The sequence below is a fragment of the Gymnoscopelus microlampas genome (assembly GCF_963454915.1).
Source record: "Gymnoscopelus microlampas genome assembly, chromosome: 11".
NCBI lineage: Eukaryota > Metazoa > Chordata > Actinopteri > Myctophiformes > Myctophidae > Gymnoscopelus > Gymnoscopelus microlampas.
In genome coordinates, this window is record NC_139948.1 from 23033925 (window position 1) to 23052747 (window position 18823).

The window sequence follows — 18823 nt, forward strand, 5'->3', positions numbered from 1 at the left end:
CTTCGCCAAGATAGGGCATCACAAGATATTGCATAGATAGAGCAATGAGGTCTATAGGCATGGCAACTACTAAGCAGAGGTTTAATTCAAAATACCTCTCTGTGATTTCCTTTCTGGTACTCAGTGTACCGTCCCAAGTGGCAAAATCCACCTGGTCTTCCAAGTAGGTTAAAAGATAAACTAAGAATTATTTAGTAAAACAACTTGACCCCATTCTGTTAAGCTACGATCATACTTAATCCACGATGCATTTATAGTACAGTAGTGCAGTATATTGTCCCAAGAACTCCACAAGAATCCTGCGGCATAAACATCATCAAGCAGGGTTATTGCTTATAATATAAAGCATACATTTTCTTTGCAAGTTGGATTCACTTAATCTTTTCTAATCTTTAAAACGTCACACAGAGCTATGAAAAACAGTAAAGGTTTGCCTTGTGGAAGCAAGCGTTACGTCTCAATGCAGTGTTTCTGTAGTGTGACAATGCAATTTTGTATCTGCATTTGTTTGCACCTTTCATCATGTTTAGTCTAGTTATGTAGTAGGAAGAATAAAGTCCGCACACTGGGTCATGCTCCAAAGCTTAACATTTATTTTGGTTCCTTTTTACGCCATTGGATGTGACGTTTCGAGCCTACTGGCTCTTCATCAGACTAGTTATGTGCCTTCAGGTACTTTGGGCCCCAGCATGTGGGTTATGAATCCTTCCGTCTACACAATTACCATTTTAACCACTTATTCCCTATTCAAAATGTTTCTGAAGATTTGAAAAAATTGCACAAGCTTACAACGCATCGTGTCGTGTGAATGGAAATTCCACCTTACAGTAACGTCCAAAATTGGAATGCGAGGGTTAAAGTGGTTAGCTCCGAATGTTACGGGAATATAGGTCCAAATTTACCCCCTCACTCTTAGTTATATAAACACTCTGGATGTACACACGCAGAACAAAGCAGTTGCCTACCTCATGGTCAGTCTAATGGCCTGAATGTATCCTGATGCATCGTATTGCATCATATTGTATGCGAGTCTTTGCCAGTTCATAGTTAACCATTTCATGTGCTCCCTCCGACAAACGGTCAACTGTACTGAAGTTCTGAACATTTTTGAATTAATTGTCTGCAATGGAAAGCACGGCATTAGCTGGATAAGGTGTGATCCAGCCAGGGCTATGATAAATGAGGTACAGAGGCTATATTCTCCCGGTTTGCCCTTTGGATGTTGTAACCGATCTCCACATGTCATATATGAAGTATGTACTATACTGAAGGTAAGCTGTAGGTGAAATTAAACTCTAAGTTCTCTGCCCTTTGGAGAACGGGAATGAGTATGACATGAAACCATGATGACATCGGGAATTGGTGGTTGTGGTCTTGTGTGCTCGCTCATGCTTGTATGTGTGTGTGTGTGTGTGTGTGTGTGTGTGTGTGTGTGTGTGTGTGTGTGTGTGTGTGTGTGTGTGTGTGTGTGTGTGTGTGTGTGTGTTGCTGTGTCTGGGAGCAAGTACAGGAATAAAGTACCGTGTATGTACTTACACAAATGTGTGTGCATACATGCATGAATTTATGCATGTGTCTGCCCGTGTACATGCATTTCGATCTGCATGTAACTGTGCCTGCGTGTGTGTGTGTGTGTGTGTGTGTGTGTGTGTGTGTGTGTGTGTGTGTGTGTGTGTGTGTGTGAATGTAGGTATGCATGTATTTACGTATGCTTTCATGGAACTATTATGTGGTTTGATTGAGGGCAACAGGTTAGGTGTTGGCACATGCAACATGCATAAGGGCACTGGCAGAGCAGATGAGACATGTGTTGCATAATATGGTATTATACCAAACCCAAGAAGACACTTTCCACATACTGTAGCTCCAATACTCCACCTACATAACTATACACAGTAAGAACACACGAACGACCTTATACCGCCATTGAAAGGCAGTTGGACAAATATATATATATATATACACTGTATGCTATATATATATATACACATATACATATACTGTGTGCGCGCGCGTGCGCACACACACACACACACACACACACACACACACACACACAATTACAGTGCAATTATGCACAATGTCTATATAAGACAAAAATTGTCATCGGTAGAATGGTAGACTGCCAATCAACCAGCCTGGGTGAGGGATGATGAAAATTATCGTGAGAGGACAACACATAAGTGTAATATCACGTATGCCTAAACGCATCTTAACAATAATTGGTCTATAATCAGGGTCTTCGAACCCTGAAAATCTAGGCAATAGTTAGATTTTTTTATACAATAAGTTTATTTATCCTAAGGAAATAATGGACGGTCTGGCAGAGATACTAGACATTTAATTGCGTTATTTGACTGTTGGGTCCTGTTGTGTTAAGCTATGAGCTCTTGTCATTTGGGAGTCCATGAGTCAAATGGTTTGAGGACCATAATCATTGCTTTCAATCTTCAGGAAGTTTATTTTTCTACAAAACGCTGCACAATTAATGATGCAAATAAATACATTAAAAATCAAGAACTTTGCTTAATAAAAAAAGGGAGAAAACAAAGCAGAGATTTGTCTTAATCATCTACTCAGAGAGTGAAATTTTGGCCTCAGCATTTTCCCCTCTGCTCTTTTTAATTGAAAAAAAGAAAAAGAAACATTCACAATTAAAAAATCCATTTACATACAGACATTCACATCGCATTCTCAGCAGTATTCAGCCAACATAAAAAATAAATAAATCACAATATCATTTATTGCATCCATATCACGACACCCGGTTCTGTTAGGCCTTGCAGACAAAGTCTTTCATTTATGCCAACCCAGTTCATTTGCCATTCCATACATCTAACACTCATTAGAGGGGGAGAGAGAGATAGCTAGAGAGAGAGAGAGAGAGAGAGAGAGGAGGCAGTCTCAAAGATGACGACAAAGAAACCCGTTGAACCCTCTCTCTCTCTTCTCTGTAGTTATGGAGCTCGGCCACAGAAAACAACAGAGCACAGGCAGGAAGAAGTGAGGAGAATCCAGGCCTGGTTTGGTGGAGTGCAGCTGTCTGATATGGACTGATGTATTTATATCAGAGTCCTTCTATAGGATATGTTGCAGTATGGTCCCGATATCATGTTGACACAGTCACAGAGAGAAAGCCCTGCCAGGGGACTGAGTGTCCTTCCAATAGAAGCTTCACTCCATGTGCCAACCGACAGGTTGAGAGGAGAAGAGAAGACAGAGAAGATGAGAGGCAATGAGAGGAGAGGAGAGGACAGGATTGCAAGAGTGAGACAAAAGAGAGAATGAGAAACGAGTCTGAGAGACAGAGCCAAAGGAGGGAGGGAGAGAGAAAGAGAATGACAGCGTGCGAGAGCAGGAGAGACGGAGGGTTTGATGGAGAGAGAAGGTTGAGGAGTGTGAGAGAAAGACAGGGTTTGACCGAGAAAGATGGAGGGGGGGGGGGGGGGGGGGATTGAGGGAGAGGGAAGTGAGTGTGGAAAGACAAACAGAGAGATTACGCAGAGACGTAGACGATGAGACAGGAGATAAGAACGGAGTGAAGGACAGCAAGGGGGAGAGAAAATGGGGGATCAAGACGGAGAGAGGAGAGGGAATAGAAACGCACATGAAAGGGGAGGGAGAGTGAGATGGTGAGGAGCAGGAGAGAGCTTTGGTACTATGTGCATGTGCGTGTGTGTGTGACTGTGTGTGTGTGTGTGTGTGTGTGTGTGTGTGTGTGTGTGTGTGTGTGTGTGTGTGTGTGTGTGTGTGTGTGTGTGTGTGTGTGTGTGTGTGTACAAGACTAAGTGTGTGATTGCTGTTGTATAGTAAGGGTCGAGCATGTGTTTGTGTGTGACGTGTTTATGTTGGGAAATTATACATCTGCCCACCTGCGTGTGTGTCCATGTGTGTCCGTTCGACCGTGTGTGTGTGTGTGTGTGTGTGTGTGTGTGTGTGTGTGTGTGTGTGTGTGTGTGTGTGTGTGTGTGTGTGTGTGAGTGGGGGGGGGGGGGGTGCGTGTGTGCCTGTGTGCATGCGCTCACTTACGTGAATTTTCAACCTGGGTGAGCATGCTTTTTTTCGTTTAATGTCCATCCCCACATTAATGTTTAACTTGTGTGTCTGTGGGTCTGTGCCCACATGTGTGCACATCACTGTTTTAACCTGTAGAATAATGCATTTAATGGGGTTTGTGTGAGTTATTGCCTGTTACGTTTAAACTGCATTGCTTCCTTCTGAGAATGAGGTCTCCGTTGACAGTTTCAAGAGAGAGGGATGGGTGGTAGAAGGCAACAGAGAAGGTCAACAACAAATTCCTTGGCCTCAGATGCTCCCCTGTGTATTGCACCAGCATCTAATTCCACTTCACATTCAAGTTCTCTGATGTGAATTATATAGACTGCATGTGTATACCTACGGAACATAACACTGCTTCATTTTCCATCCCGACTGAGGAGTCTGGAGTCTGATACCAGAAAAAGGTCAACAATCACTCCCTCTGTCGAAACTCTCCCTGCCAAGTTCGTGTTTGCGCAAAACTCCGATGTCTCTTAAGGAGTCCAGGAAGTGAAAAATGAGTTGTTTGGGTTGCTAGGGCGACATACCTAAGTGTAAGTTGGTCCCAACATGTGCTAAAAGCTAAAGGATTTTGAAAAAGTAATGTCTCTGAGAACATTTTGCTTATATTCTAAATGTACGTGCCAAATTCAAGTTTGTGAAAAACACCAGCATCTCTTAAGACCCTAGGATGTGAAAAATGAGTTGTTTGAGTTCATAGATGACATTCTTAGCTATAAGTTAGGGAAGAGATAACACATGCACAAAAGTTATGCCTGTGAGAAACCCATCCTGAGATTGCCTGCCAATTTTACAGTTTAAAACGTACTACTGTCATTAAGGACTGCAGGAAATAAAAAAAGTACTTGTTTCAGTTGCTAACTGCTGTAACAGACTAGATGTTACTCCAAGGGAAGAAAAGAAAATCACAAACATTATGTGGTCTAGAAGTTCACATTAAGTCCTCCTAAACTTTTAAGCCGACAGCACATGATGAGTAGAGTGAGCTGCACTTGCCGCTTGGTTGGTTGCAGAGAGCTCAGCTCAACACAGATACTTCATCACAGCAATGTGTGGCAGCAAATGCAAACGTCAAGACAATAATGAAATAATGTATCCGTTATATATGTTAGGGTAAATGTCGGAAAACGGAAAAAGTGGGAGATTTCCTGGTCTGCTGTGGGGAATAAAATCTACATTCAGCTATCCCACTGTAGTACTCACGATTAATGGTAACTGTGTTTTCACTTTTGCCCACAAGAACATTATCTAACTTCTCGTTAAACAGGTGTTTCTTGTTCTGAATCATGTATTGTTTATTTTATTATTTTCTTCCCGAAAATCTGTGTGGTTTGTGAAACCCAAGGTAGTGATTGCGCTGGGTCGGTGGAATTGCTCTCTTGACAGGAAAACAATGGCTCAGCTGTGCACATCGGCAATGCACATCGGCTATTTTTGATATGTGACACCATCATACAACGGAGTATAAATTAAGCATAAAGAATAACATCCTAACCATTCCTACCACTTTAAAAACATTTCAAGCCTCTATTTGACAGCTCTGTGGCCTGCTCATACAGCCATCAGTCACCAGTTTGACCTATACCAGATGTATTGATCCACACTAATGAGTCAAGCTGTAGTCAATTAATGTGGTGGTTTTATGGATGAATTGATCAGTATGAGACCTTGCAGAGTCCAGAGGGACTGGATTATTCTCATTATGAACTACAATGGATGGCACTGCTCCGTGGAAATGTGGCCACATTGGTAGCTCAGATTGGGTAAATATTGGACCCTTTCCATATGCTGTAAACTGTACATTCTTTCTGATTGAACAATTCCATTCCAAAGTAGCGTTAATCCTTAATTTGTTATATAAAAAGAGGCATGCCTGGACAATGATTGCTTGTTCAGTACTTGCTCAATATAGGAACATGTTGCCATTTTATTCTTTAACTTCAGACCCACTTTGAGATCTTGACCCAATAGTGTACACAGTGCAGAACATTCGGTTTAATAAAGATATTAATCTCATCATAGCAGGCTAGCGTTCTAGCATTTCTAGATTTATCGTGCCCCCAACATGACAAAGACCTATTGATGAAGTTGCAGTCAACAGAGAATTTCGCTAAACCCATACGACACACACTGAACTTCATCAGTTGTCATTTCCTCGGCTGCCATTACTGACCCTGAGAGCAGTCTGGGTGTAGTAAGCAGAGAGATGCTGAGGAGGTTGTCATGGAAACATAAAATATGATTCTCTGGGGTGAAGCTGACCTTGAGCAATGACCGTTGAGAGTCTTTCTGCTTCACGATTACGAACGCTGCACTCATACTAGACCTGCTATGAGCGCACACCAGTATCAGCACTTGCTTTTCCAGTCCAGTTCCAACATACAGAGCTGTGGTTCTCCAACATTTTCATGTCAAGGACCCCCTTGATATGTATTAAGGCCACGAACACCCATCTGAGATGTTATACCAGAGATCGCCTGATGAAAGGTCAACATTTTTCCAAAATACATTTTTCAAATATTTTCAAGTTCATCTACAAGCTGAGCATAATAGTATTTTTTTAATAGCCAAAGTATAAAATAGGATTAAAGTGCTTAACCTGATTGTGATGCTATATTCAATAATTTAGCTGGGGGCCCCCTTCAAGGACCCCGGACCCCCCTTTGAGAACCACTGACAACCACTGGCGGTCCCGTTTGTGTGGTGAAGGAAGCTAATTACAGTACAGCGCCCCCTGCTAACACTTACTGAACACCAAATACAAGAGGAAAACATACCAAAGTGTGTTAGTGTGGGTGCAGCATAGCATACTAATACACAGGGGAAAACAAGCCACTGTGTAAAAAGTGTAAAAGCGTAAAAACTACAATTGCATTGCCATTCATTCAATAACAAGCTGAATCAGTTGGCGATATGTGGACAAAATCAAATATCACAATATTTTAGACCAAATACGGATATTGAAATGATAAAGTCTTATTGTGATCACAAGCTCACAATGCGTTGCATGTAAGTATAAAATAGAGCTCAAGTGATTAAGACTACTGTAGGAAAACACTTATGCCATATCATATTATGATATCTCAAATCCCAGACGATATCTAGTCTCACGTGACACACGTCACAATATCAATATAATGTTGATATATTGCTAAGCCCTGCAGTAATTGTGATACTGATATAACACAACAAAACACAGTCAAATGTGTTTTACTGTGAATGGTACAGGTCAAAGCAAAATCCCCTGCTGAAATGCAAAAATGCAATGTGGTATTCCTATGGTAAGGGACATGTTTACGTCTATAATTATCTATAATCTACTGTATATCCATATGAACCGCTGTCTTCCGACGCCAGAAAACAGAGAAGCCCAACATTTGATTTCATAAAGAGGGATTTTCTTGGGTTTCTGTGCCGACTTCCCACAAATGACTACATTTTGGCCTAGAGTCACTGATCCCAATGGGAACCAAACTAACAACCAGGCTACAGTGCACAAGACCACACAAGTTTTTATTTTGGGCTTTTACACTTGTTTGCTATAGAAAATGCATTGTGTAATATTGCGACACAATACAGTTTTACCACATAACCAACCTATTTGCCCTGTCTCAGGGGGTGTTAAAATGACTGAGAGGGTCCTTTTATAAGCTTGTACCGATTGATCAGCTGCCATATCTCCACTATGGATCATTTGGCATCTGACCAATCAGCGCAAGCTAAAGCTGTATGTTCCCTAGCGATGATACAGCAGCTGAACCAATCGGTGCAAGCTTATGCCTGATGTATACTTAGTTGGGTGCCAGTGGTGTGCACAGAAAATAGCAGATCTACAAGTATGTATGGTAGATCTGCTATTTTCGGTGTGTGACCAATTATAACTCAAGCTGAAGTGCCTTTACACACTGAACTGCCATCACAAGCTGCTAAGGAACTCAGCATGTCAAACTTGGATGAAAATCGGCCACCAGGGGGCGCTCATACCAGGTAACTAACCTGGTAAAAGTGCATACCACATAGACGGGTTTCCGAGCGACGTCATCACAGAGCAGAATGCGCAATCTGCGCATGCCTGGGGGTGGAAGGCGCGTTCGAAAATACAGCCCTGAGCGGCAGTGAGCGCACTGGCCAATACAAACTAATAGGCGAGTGTGCTCCGGTGCGTAATTTCCAAACGCACCCATAGGCTTCCCCCCGCAGCTGCGCGGTCATATTCCTCTCAATGTTTACTAACAGGAAACCTGTCTATACATAAGGCTATAGTCCTTCCTGCAGCTGACCCAGGTTTGAGTCTCACCCGAGGCTCTTTGCTGTATGCCATTCCCTCTCTCTCTCTCCTGCCTTTCTATTCCTGTCTCTCTCTAACTGTCACTATCTATCAGAAAGAAAGAAAAGAAACTCACTCACCAAACAGGGTTACTGTGGATGGTTCCCCCAATCAGGATCATACATTGTGTTTGCCGGGGAAGTTCCTCGCTGTCAATAATATAAATCTATTTATTCAATTCAAGTGCTGATCATATGCTATTTTCTCATTGTCTCTGTGAATAAATAAAGCTATTAGCATATATAGGTATGTGATGGACAAGATGAGTTTCAGGATCAACCATATTGTTTGATTGGGCCTTCTTTGCTAAAGGTTAAGTAAGTAAATAACTGTGAAAGTAAACTAAAGTAGACCAGCTACAGTACCTTATGTAACTTGATCTGGCCAAACATCACCTAACCTAGCCAGGCACTAAACGAAGGGTAAACTAACATTATATACATGACCAAACCCTGAGATTCCCAACTAGCTTGTGTGTCATGAGACAAGTCCAGATGTGCCTTGGGATGTTGTGACAACCGCTCTATTGCAATATATAAACTATACAAAAGGTCAGCAGTTTGTGTGCACTCATTTCCCAAAACAGAGGCAAATCTGTACCCTAAAAAAGGATGTTTTAACCTACTTTCAAATTAAGCATCCTTATTTTGGGCATGACATTATAGATGAAATTTGAATTAATTTATAATAATAATAATAATAATAATAATAATAATAATGATAACACACAAAACATTTCAAAACTAGCTAAAACAGCCGATCTACAAGCTCACAGTGTGTCGGAATGCAGCGTGTTGAGAGCTTGCAGATAGGCTATTTTTTTTTTTAAAAATAGTTTGAGTATGAAATAGAGCTTAAGCGGTTAAAAAAGAAAAAGTGTACAGAGTATGAGAGTAATAAGAGTGATAACATGGATATGAATACAGGTGTGCCTTGAGATTTTGACTTGCCCTTTGGTGTGCCTTGGCTTGGGCACAAAATGTTTGAAAACTACTGAGCTAACCTCTCATCATTCATTACCTAACCTAAACATAACAATTCTTCAATCTAAACCACACTGAACATGTACCAACCCTAGCCTAGTATTATGTAACTGAACTCAACTTAAACACTGCACTAAAAAGAGGTCAACAGTTTTCTGCAGACACGCATGCTTCCTTAAAAAAAAAAGAGAAAAAAAGAAAAAATATGTTAAAAAAATCATCCATTTCAGCCTGTCCAATGACCACTGCTTCCTCAGGGGTTTTTGGTATAAACAAGATTGTCGTTGTATACAATGAAACAATATGGAGAGCTAGAGGCTAGAGGCTGGCTTCTGGCTTACATCACACTGCACATATCCTCACCCAACCTAGCATGGACTCAGTGACATCGAACTGTGCCTACACACACACACACACACACACACACGCACACACACACAGAAACCTATACGCACAAGTATCTTACGTCATGACTGCTGCAGGAACCTATAAGGACAGCCCACGGATGAGTCATCCTGCGTTTTAAACTCCATGTACCTAAACACACACGTGCACACGCACACATGCACACGCAGGGCCAGATAATGAGTGCTCATCAGGCGAGGCGTCGACCTGGCATGCCCCTCAATGCAGCGGCACAATGACTAAGCCACTTAGGCCTGAACACACACACACAGACACACACACGCACACGTACACGCACGCACACACACACACACACACACACACACACACACACACACACACACAGACACACACAGACACACACACACACACACACACACACACACACACACACACACACACAGTGCACCTTGCACACTGATTGCTCGATCACTGTTCTGTTGGTTTCAAAAATGATGGATGATCTATACGCAGCCCCCCCACACACACACACACACACACGCGCACGTGCCCACACATATACACACACGGATACCCATCCCATCCATCCCAGCCCAGGCCTCTGATTGGCTGAGCCCGTCTCTGTGTTCTATACATCACCGGCCGGCTGAGCCACAGGTGGCGGTGGAAGGCTTTGCGCTGCCATGGCAACAGGAAAGCGGAGGGCGGGGTGAGAAAGCGTTATGTCGCCATGATGTGAGCCGACTATCAATTGGTGGTCGATAACATGAGCGCCTCGCCCAGGAGACCCGACTGACAGAATGATGAAGGGATGAGGGGGGGGGGGGGGGGGGGGGGGGGGTCTTGGGGTGAATACAAGGAAAGGGATGAGTTAGAACAACAAGGGAGGGGTCTAGGGAAGGAAACTATAGGGCTTCTGAGGTGAGGCATGGGCACTTTTTTTCCTCCATCTCTTTTGCGTCCCACCTTTCCGTCTGCCACCCCCCCCCCCCCCCGGCCCCCCCCTGTCCCCCGTCCCTCTGATCCCTCTGTTTTTCCTTTCTGTTCCTTTCCATTCCTTTCCTGGTCTCTTTCCCCTGTCTCTCTCCCTTCCTTTCCTTGCATCATTCCTCCTCTCTCTAATCCCTTTCTGTTCTCTCATTTTCTCTCCCTCCGTTCGCTTCCCTTTCTTCCTCTCCCTCCAAATCTTCTCTCCCATACCTCTCTCTGTAATCACACCCTCCGTCCCTCCCACTTTGTCAAACAGGGAACAGTGTGTGACCACCAAATCAATGCATATTAATACAGACATGCATAATATCAAATGCATATCAATGAGCTATCAGAGCCCACTGTGGAACGGAGCCGCACTGGGCTCGCGCCATGGGTTTCCAAAAAGCTCATTAACCAATAAGAAGCTCTATTTCCCTCGCCATTTATAAAGCCAATGAACAGAGATCTTATTGCCAATATGCTTTTTGGAAAGCAAAAATTGAAAATAAAAGTAGGCCATGTGGTAAATTTGTTGCAGACAACTTTTGCCTAACTAGTTTTCTTTTCTTCAGCCTCTTTCTTCACCCAAGATGGTGATGGGTATACGATTACCGGACAGTGGTTGTGAACTCTGGTGCCTGGTACCAAGGATGCTGCTGGTTTTCCTTTTACCAGATGCGTAATAGTTAACTGGTTCTCAACTCCAATCCTGGAGACCCAGACAACTGGTACTTTTTCTATTTTATCTTTCTTTCAACTCTGATTTGAGGGACCCAGACTACTGCTAGTTCTCTATACCATTACATAATGTCTGCTTGATTTTACCTCTTTATTTGCATTGGTGTTCTATTTGTATTGCAATTGAATTGTTTTTTTTATTATGATAAAAACCTTGTTAAGAAAGGGGCTACTGTAAATAAATAATGACGTATTATTGTTGTTATTATTATGAAGTTGATATCTCAAGCCTAAACAAGTCCCTGATGTATCAAAAAAGTACTCTGGGTTCCCAGGATAGGAATTTAAAAAATCATTGAGGTCGCTCATCGCGTTCCCACTGGTCTAAGGTTCCAAGATGGTGACTGGGTGGTTCTGCTGACTGAATTATATCATGAGTGTCCTTGGTGTACTGATCTTCTCATGAATATTCAAGGCAAGGGATGGACCCATGGTCAAGGTTGGCTGTGCTAGATCTGTCTGTCATCAAAACAATACATGTTCATTGTAAAATATGCAACAGAGGGGTGAAGAAGGGGTGAAGTCATCCATATTCATGGCTGAGTTTACACATCATGGACCCTGACACAGGATCTTGGGATGAAGCGTGTGTGCCCAGAAGAACCCATGTCCTCATTTTTATCTCAAGTGGTTCCGTGCAGGGAAAACTGATTATGAAGTACTGTATATTAAAGCTGTTAATTTCCCCTGATAACAACACATTTTTGAAAAGCTGTTGTCTCATAACTGGTTGAGAAACATTGGTATGTCCCTTTAAGTGTCTATTTATTAACTTTCATAACTGGCTCTTAAATACTGGTATAACCTTCAACAATACAGTACGCCTTAATACTGGTGTAAACTATACCCTTTAATACTGGTATACAGACCATTTAATAGCTGTATACCCTATACCCTTTAAAACTGGTCAAACTGGTATACCTCTTAACACTGTTATGCTCCTCAGCCTATTTAGCCAGGTTGAACAAAAAGGAGGAGCACAGATAGAGAGAGAGACAAAGTGAGAAAGACAAAGAGAGAGAGAGAGAGAGAGAGAGAGAAAAAGAAAGAGAGAGAGAAAGAAGGCTACTCACCACTGTATTCTCCTCTTCTTCCCTTTGTTTTTCTTCTTTCCTTAGCACTTTGTAGTGATGCACAACCTGGTCGCTCTCCTCAGTGTTCAGGAGATCTGTATCTGTCCTTGTTGTTTTTCAAAGTGTACGTTACACCTGCCAGGGAGCTCTCTGGCTGCTCCCCAACATAAGCAAGACTTGGATCAGAGAGGCCAAAGAACTTATATGCTCCCCTAGATGTCTTTATTTCTACTTGCCCTGTTAGGACAAAATGGAAGGCCTGAGGCCGGCGGACGGTGTTTCTTGCCAGGCAGAGTCGCTCCCCCTCTCTCTCGCTCTCTCTGGACGCCTCTCAGATGATTCCTGATTTACGCTACTGCCTCGAAGGCAAATGGAAGTGCCAGCGTGTGATGTCGAAGACCTCAGGCTACTTCTGAGTGATGTCGCCTGCCAGGCAGTAATTGTGAGTGTCTTCCTGTATCTCTGGATGCCTCCCAGATAAAATACTGATATATATATTGCTGATATTTGAGGTGAGTGGAAGTGCCAGGACAGTGAACACTATTGCTTGATAGGCGGACTGATTAAACAGTGTGGCAGGTTAAACAGCCGAGAGGGCTATAGTGGATAAAGATGCTCGTCAGGTAGTTGTACGTCTTGTATGCACTGGAAGATCTGTGTACTGAGGTATATTGCTGCCTCTCAGGCATATTACACAAGAGCCAGGCTAGTGAATGTTTCCTGCCCGCCGGGCATGTAAGCACCTCACAGAATCCCAATAATAACCGTCCCGCTGACCGCAGGTTTTATTTTTATAATTTGTTTGTTTATGTATTTCTTCTGGATCTGCACAGGAGAGGCAGCGTGGGAGTCCGGCCTGGCAGTAGACGGAGAGGTTAAAGGTCGTTGCTGGTTGTCACAGTTGCAGTGAGGAGAGGTTTGAGAGGTGTTATACAGGTTGTTGTGGTAACAGTGGTTTGGCAGCTCGGGCCACGTCGCAGGAGGATGAGAAGAAGAAGAAGGAGGAGGTAGGCAGTGGGAAGATATCCCTGAGGTCAGCCAAGAAATGAACTGAAAAATGAAAAAATAAAACAAAATAAAACTGAGAGAGATAAGAGGCAGATGACAGATGACTGCTGTTTTATCTAGATTTCGCTCTGGTTCTGTGGAGGTAGAGAGCCGGTAAAACAATTTAAAAATGAAATCAGATCCAAATAAAACCTCTCCTGAGGTCAACGGAGTCCAGCAGTGTTTTCTTTTGTCGTTTTTAAAAAGGAGTCCAAAGGCTTTTAAACAAACAAATGAAGAGGAAGATGTGTGTGTGTATGATGGAAGAACAGAAGACCTGTATGCTTCTATATTCCTCTTGCCTCTTTCGTCCCTCTGGTTGTGTCCCACGGTTTGCGTCCAGAATGTGTGGCAACGCCAGGCCTCGGCTCTCTCTCTCTCTCTGTCTCTGTCTCTCTCTCTCCCTCTCTCCGTGTGTCTTGTCTGTCTCACCTTGAAGTAGTGGGGCTCTTCCTGGGTTCAGGCTCTGAAAGACAAGGAAGCGTTTGGTTAGCACAATGATGAACATTGAACAAGACCACTGCAGTACAATTTGCTGTGATTAACAATTGACCATTTTCACATGGTGCCCATTTTGCAATAACAACATTTCAACCAGGAAGGACTTCATCAGGATATAGCGGTGGTTCAGAACCCCCTTTCCCTGATTTCGGAATCCAAGTACCCCCTTTACCCAACAACATTTTGCTTCGGAGAAGAAAAAAAAAGAGTGGAAGAGTTGCAATTACTGTAGTAGTGTCTCTTGAGCAGATGTATTTTAAACTGTGGCCATAACATTTTCGTACAGTAAGTGTAGTTTTTATGTAATAATGTGCAAATCTGTTCAATAACAGTTGTGCAACTAAGCAGGATCATGCAATGTTTGCCAATGTTTTATCATTAAACATAATAGTACTTCAACACTTTCTCTCACATACATACCCCTGTAGTTCCTCCGCGTGCCCCTAGTGGTACACAAACCCCCATTTGAGGAAGAAGTGGTAACGGGATTTGATGATCTATGACACCCTTATATAGGCCAATCAATCAGTTAATATGCCAGAATGGCTATTGATCCCATCTTGTCCGAAGGCTAACATTTGAGTCTTTTTCTTTTTTTTAAGTTCAATCCTGAACAATATACAATAATATATAAAAGAACAACAACAGATTTTCGTACTGTGCCATCACTAAATCACAGTGTCACTTTTACAAACCAAAAGCATTATTATGTGTTATTTTTGTTGTGGTTATTTAAATAACAACAGCATACACAATACAATGAGGCTCCTCATTTCATGGAGTTTCTTGCAAGTCACTCGGTTGCCGGTGTTGTCAGATCAGTGCAGACAGAGCAGGCTTTTAAAAGGGAGGTGTCTCTGCTATATTCATCAATACTGTATCTGCTTTGATTGCATCCACACACTCTGCTTCAAACTACTTTACTTAAACACATTCACACCCCGCCGGCTAGCGGCACGGCACAGCCCTCTGCCGTCGGCTCTTAGCTATACACAGCAGCAGTGGAGGGGAGTTAACGCTGTGCTGAAAAGGGCACCTCAATGACAGTGGTTGAGCGAATGGACATGCGTTACTCGAGCCTTTACTCATCCCATCCCATCACGAGCGAGCGCTCTCTAACCTCTGGGCCAATCCTGTCTTTTAGACATGAACACCTGTAGTCGTATGTATTATGCAAATGCTCCCGATTATTGTCGTGCCCCCCGAGAGCACGCATGCACAACAGTGTTTAATTTACAGGGTTTTTCCCCCCCCCTCGACTGATGCAAACCCGGTCGATCATAATAGGAGCAAGAAATCATCATCATAAAGTGTGTAAGCACTAAGCAGGGGGGGGAAAAACACATACTTGTTTAGTATGCATGGCACGCTCCTAGATGGGAAATCAATTGTTGGAAACGTGCATTTGAATGTGCACTAATGGGTGTGCATACTGTACACAGACACACACAGACACACACACACACACACACACACACACACACACACACACACACACACACACACACACACACACACACACACACACACACACACACACACACACACACACACACACACACTCTTGTCTCTTTGTGTCTATTTGACACAGACAAACTTGCAAACACACAACATTCTGTCCCTCCCTCTCTCTCAGACAGACCCCCCCCCCCCCCCTCCCTCCCTCCCTCCCTCCATGTCTCTCTCCATCTAATATTCAACGTTTCTCTGACATTCAGACATGCAAGCATGCACAGCGCGCGCGCGCACACACACACACACACACACACACACACACACACACACACTCACACACACTCACACTCTCTCTCTCACTCTCTCTCTCACTCTCTCTCTCTCTGGTGTGTTAAAAGGCTGTCACCTGCAGACTGGAGACATGCCTCTCAAAGTACAGCCGAGGGCAATGCAATCACCGCGCGGAAGCGCGTCCTGGATGTGGAAAAGGACCCGCGGAGGAGTGATTTGTGTGTATGCAGAGCTCTACACTATCATTGTAGCTGAACACCAGTGCTCTCCAAATCTGCCTCCCATTAGCTTCAAGCACCCTCACAGCTGTGAACAGCACTCATCATCAACCTGGACAGGAACACGGCCCAACACATGCAAGCACAGCCAGAAGAAGCCAACGTGCACACACACAAACACACATAAGAGTTAACACATATGCAACATCTTGTGTGTGATCGCACACGTGCACACAAACGCACGCATGCACACGCACACACAGCATGCATGGCATACATATGCTCAGCTAAACATGGCTAGCTGTGTACTGTACACACAATCAATCTCATACATAACAAATCTGGGTGCACGCACGGCACACACACAACCACAGAGTGCATTGCACAGGTGTCCAATGTGCACACACACACACCAACCCAGCGACCCATATACACAAACACAGACATCTTAACTAACTACACAGGTGCCCAATGTATTCACCCCCCCGCCCCAACATACACACACACACACACACACACACACACAATCAATCACAAGACAGCTGCAACAAATCACCCACACGCCCACACAATTAAAGAAAAACACACACACGGTAACGAGGGGCTGGTAAAAAAAAGAAAAAAATCTCCATACATCATGGACAGAAAAGATGGTATTTTTCCTGTATGTTACCTTGGAAACTGTCTTTTGGTAACTACAGGTTCACACGCACGCACACGCACACACACACACACACACACACACACACACACACACACACACACACACACACACACACACACACTCCCCTGTCACTTTATACATCCTCTGACAGACAGATATTTATGTCGCAGGCAGACAAACTAGACCTCTGGAGGACAGCTAATTAAACAGTGGTGGTAAAATACAAATGACAGAGGCATCAATGTCTCAACTGACTGAGAAAGACAGACAGACAGACAGACAGACAGACAGAGAGGGGGGGGGTGAAGGAAGGACAGGAGGGAGTGAGAGGAAAGGGACAGAGAGTTTGACGTTAGAAGAAAGAAACTGCGAGACAGAGAAAGAGAGAGGAGGATGGCAAGTAGAGAAAAAAAGGGAGAGAGAAAGAGCCAGGCAGAAAAAAGTGTTGAGCTAAAGAAAGAAACAGCAAAAAAGAGGGAGAGATGGATAAAAAGAGAGCGATGACAGATTTGAGAGAGAGAGAGAGAGAGAGAGAGAGAGAGAGAGAGAGAGAAAGCAGTGGATTGGTTCTAATATGTATGCTGCTGTCATAAGTAGCTAACAGTACAGAACATCAAACCGAGGCGAGAGAGACAAGGCGACAGAGGATGAAAGAGAGTGAGAGAGAGAGAGAGAGAGATAGAGAGAGAGAGGCGAGGCGAGGAAGAAGTAATAATGAATGTGTTAAAGAGAGGACGGCAAAGTAAGAGAGCGAATATTAAAAAGATGACGGAGAATGACAGCTTTAAAGAGATAGAGAAACGAGTAAATGAGAGAAAAACAGAGCACGGCTGAGGGGAGTTTGTTATTGAGTATATTTCAATTTTCTTTTTTACCTGCCATCTAACAGCAGGATCGCCGCCGCTATCGTCACATGTTTGTTTATGTCACGAGTCATGACTTAATCAAGGGACACCAACGCTCATTAGAGAGTCCAGAACTTAAGTGGAGTTGTGTTTTTATAGGTTAGAGCCATGCTGACACATTAGTGATGGGTTGGCACACTGACCGAGAATAGGTCTCAGAGAGTGTGTGTGTGTGTGTGTGTGTGTGTGTGTGTGTGTGTGTGTGTGTGTGTGTGTGTGTGTGTGTGTGTGTGTGTGTGCGTGTGCGTGTGCGTGTGTGAGGGGGGGGGTCACAATTTGGGCAAAGAGAAGGAAGAATTATGAGGGAATTTTGCTGGCCATCTATTTCCAAGTACTATCTCAGGTTAAGAGTTAGGGGTTAAGTACAGGGGTTAAGGTTAGACATGTAATGGTTAAGGTCAGAAGTTAAAGTCAGGGTTAGAATTCAGGTTAGTCTAAGGGTTCAAGTTTGAGCTGCGGCCTGTGGAAACCAATGGACATACCTCACAAGTAGTGGGAGGGAGGTTTGCCTTGTGTCTGTTTGTGTGTGACAGCAAGTGTGTATGACATTCACGTGTGTACACACGTGAATGTCACAGTGTGTGTGTGTGTGTGTGTGTGTGTGTCTGTGTGTGTGTGTGTGTGTGTGTGTGTGTGTGTGTGTGTGTGTGTGTGTGTGTGTGTGTGTGTGTGTGTGTGTGTGTATGTGCAAGTGTTCATCTACTTGCCTATGTGTGTGTGCCTGCGTGTGCGTTTGTAGTGTATGTGTTTTGTGTACGTGTGCACCTTTTCATCTCATCCAATCGCCACACAAACACACATACCCACACACTCTCTCTCGGAAACGACTGCGGGTACTCAGCCAAAGTGTGTGTGTGTGTGTGTGTGTGTGATCGTCTATCCTTTCTCTTTCTTGGCAGACTGAGTGAATACTGAGAGTGCAGAGGAACATTGTGCCAACCACTGTAGACCGGACACACACACACACACACACACACACACACACACACACACACACACACACACACACACACACACACACACACACACACACACACACACACACACACACACACACACACACACACACACACACCAAGGCTAAGGCGTAAGTGAGGAAAGTTGATCTTCTGTGTGAACAGCTCTCCAGACAGAGGACCGGGCTGATCAGTGCATCATGTGCTCCGATATAAAAAGTAACTAAAACAAGACTAGCTCAAAACATAGTTTCAGTGTTAATTTCAT

At 43.6% G+C, this 18823-nt stretch overlaps 1 protein-coding gene across 3 annotated transcripts in view; it reads right to left on the reverse strand.

Annotated features, from left to right (window-relative positions):
• Positions 1 to 18823, reverse strand: part of LOC311056057 (thyroid hormone receptor alpha) — a 124354-nt gene that overhangs the window by 56917 nt on the left and 48614 nt on the right. For all 3 annotated transcript variants that reach the window (XM_084072408.1, XM_084072409.1, XM_084072407.1), the window contains one exon: positions 12519 to 14031. The gene's annotated coding sequence lies outside the window, so the exon portion shown is untranslated. The remainder of the gene's footprint in view (positions 1 to 12518; positions 14032 to 18823) is intronic.